Raw genomic sequence first — 3,143 nt, 5'->3', positions numbered from 1 at the left:
ACATTCAGTTGTAGTGTGAGCACTATTACAAGTCTGTTAGACTAGTGTTTGTACATAAAGGGTAATAGTTCTCAGAATCCAAGTGGTTGTAGAGGAGACAAACCAGGCTGTGAGAAGAAGATAGACTCACCTGGAGGCAAGGTTTCAGCTTTCTATCTTCTTAATTAATCTCTGCTTTATCCTACAAATCAGATGCTTCCTTCTTCTTGTTATTGTCTAGCTCCTTCCATGGAGAAATTTTCTATTCTATACTTGAACCATTAGAGGAAGGAAGATTTTTCTTGTTTGTTTGTTTTGGCCTCTAGTTATAAATCTCAGGAAACAATTACATCTTTGTCCTTGGTGCCAACTATTTCACTCTTGGAAGGATCAGATATAGTCTGGGGTATGATTTTAAACACCTTCCTTTCTTTTGGGTCAATTGCCTACTCTTGAACCAACAGGGATTTAGGGATATGCAAGTATGTGTTGGTTCCAATGGTAGCTATATGTTCAAGGGCAGTTCCCAGGAAACAAGAGTAGAGAGGAGGTCTCAGTCAGGCTAATATAAAAGAATACAGAATTTGTGCCACATAATGTTTCAGTCACTGGTGGAGCGATAGGCTAACCACATAGTCTCAGTGAATATAGGCTATACCATTTAGAGTTGTGTAAGTACACTGTATAATGTTCACACAATGACAAAACTACCTAATGATACATATCTCAGAATGTATCTTAAGCAATGCATGGCTGTACCATAGACTGAATGACTTAGACAATAGAAACTGATTTCTCACAGTTTTAAAGGATGGAAAGAAAGTTCAAGGTTATTGTGCCAGCATAGTTGGGTTTCAGTGAGGGCCATTTTTCCTGGTTTGCAGATGATCACCTTGCCATTGTGTCCTCACATGGCAAGGGGCCAGATATAGAGAGAGAGAGCGAGAGTGAGAGCAAGAACAAGAGAGAGAGAAAGAGAGAGAGAGAGAGAGAAAGTCTTTCTCCTCTCTATTCCTCTAAAAGTACTAATTCCATAATGAGGTATCCACCCCTATGACCTAATTAGATCCCAAAGGCCTCATCTCCAAATGCCATCACATTGGGGATTAGGGTTTCAACATGAATTTTGGAATGTCATAAATATTCAGCCCATGGTTCCGGTCATGTAGAAAAAAGGACCTAATGATGTAGCTTTCTGCTAGACATTTAGGACTGCCCCGGGAATTCTGGTTTCTTGGGAGCAAGAAACTTCAGCAGCTCATGCAGAAGTCCATGATACTCCTACCAGCCTCCAAGATGGCCCCAGTGATCCTTGACATCTGTGACTTTATCCCATGCTGAATCCAGGTGGCCAGTGTGATACTCAGAGCACAATGGAGCTGACAATGTATGGCTCACAAGGCAGTTCACGTTGGGCTTCATGGCTTCCTCATGCTCTCCTGGGTCACTTGCTCTGGTAGTCAGGTGACTGAAGAAGCCTTGTAAAAGCTGCATGTGGAGAGGAGCTGAGTCCTTGGACTTATAGCCAGCCCCAGCATTCTGATCCTGTGAGGCAGTAAATGTTTATTGTTTTAAGTGACTAGATTTCAGGGTAATTTATTATGTGTGGTTAATTAATTTGTGTATTTTTACAAATCAGGCAAGTCAGGGGCACTTCCTCAGCCCAAAGTAACCATAATGTGTGGGACAATGGCCTGTGGTAAAATGAGATGCTCTGCAAGGCTAACCCACATCAGATGGTTCCCTGTTCCTGCTTGGAGACCTCCCTGAGTGTGGTTTTTTTTTTTTTTTTTTTTTTTTTTTTTTGGAGGGGTTTTTGTTATGGGGCATGTGCGCCCTTCAAGGGCAGTTCCCAGGAAACAAGAGTAGAGAGGAGGTCTCAGTCAGGCTAATATAAAAGAATACAGAATTTGTGCCACATAATGTTTCAGTCACTGGTGGAGCGATAGGCTAACCACATAGTCTCAGTGAATATAGGCTATACCATTTAGAGTTGTGTAAGTACACTGTATAATGTTCACACAATGACAAAACTACCTAATGATACATATCTCAGAATGTATCTTAAGCAATGCATGGCTGTACCATAGACTGAATGACTTAGAAAATGGAAACTGATTTCTCACAGTTTTAAAGGATGGAAAGAAAGTTCAAGGTTATTGTGCCAGCATAGTTGGGTTTCAGTGAGGGCCATTTTTCCTGGTTTGCAGATGATCACCTTGCCATTGTGTCCTCACATGGCAAGGGGCCAGATATATAGAGAGAGAGCGAGAGTGAGAGGAAGAACAAGAGAGAGAGAGAAAGAGAGAGAGAGAAAGTCTTTCTCCTCTCTATTCCTCTAAAAGTACTAATTCCATAATGAGGTATCCACCCCTATGACCTAATTAGATCCCAAAGGCCTCATCTCCAAATGCCATCACATTGGGGATTAGGGTTTCAACATGAATTTTGGAATGTCATAAATATTCAGCCCATGGTTCCGGTCATGTAGAAAAAAGGACCTAATGATGTAGCTTTCTGCTAGACATTTAGGACTGCCCCGGGAATTCTGGTTTCTTGGGAGCAAGAAACTTCAGCAGCTCATGCAGAAGTCCATGATACTCCTACCAGCCTCCAAGATGGCCCCAGTGATCCTTGACATCTGTGACTTTATCCCATGCTGAATCCAGGTGGCCAGTGTGATACTCAGAGCACAATGGAGCTGACAATGTATGGCTCACAAGGCAGTTCACGTTGGGCTTCATGGCTTCCTCATGCTCTCCTGGGTCACTTGCTCTGGTAGTCAGGTGACTGAAGAAGCCTTGTAAAAGCTGCATGTGGAGAGGAGCTGAGTCCTTGGACTTATAGCCAGCCCCAGCATTCTGATCCTGTGAGGCAGTAAATGTTTATTGTTTTAAGTGACTAGATTTCAGGGTAATTTATTATGTGTGGTTAATTAATTTGTGTATTTTTACAAATCAGGCAAGTCAGGGGCACTTCCTCAGCCCAAAGTAACCATAATGTGTGGGACAATGGCCTGTGGTAAAATGAGATGCTCTGCAAGGCTAACCCACATCAGATGGTTCCCTGTTCCTGCTTGGAGACCTCCCTGAGTGTGGTTTTTTTTTTTTTTTTTTTTTTTTTTTTTTGGAGGGGTTTTTGTTATGGGGCATGTGCGCCCCCCA

The 3,143-nt window shown here is 42.4% G+C and overlaps 1 protein-coding gene across 1 annotated transcript in view; it reads left to right on the top strand.

The window, feature by feature from the left end:
* LOC102472042 (ubiquitin carboxyl-terminal hydrolase 7) overlaps positions 1-3,143 on the top strand; it is an 18,929-nt gene that overhangs the window by 14,254 nt on the left and 1,532 nt on the right. The window lies entirely within an intron of this gene.

Source organism: Tupaia chinensis, unplaced genomic scaffold (genome assembly GCF_000334495.1).
Source record: "Tupaia chinensis unplaced genomic scaffold, TupChi_1.0 Scaffold000597_1, whole genome shotgun sequence".
In the NCBI taxonomy this organism is placed as follows: domain Eukaryota; kingdom Metazoa; phylum Chordata; class Mammalia; order Scandentia; family Tupaiidae; genus Tupaia; species Tupaia belangeri.
This window is presented reverse-complemented; position numbering and strand designations above follow the sequence as displayed.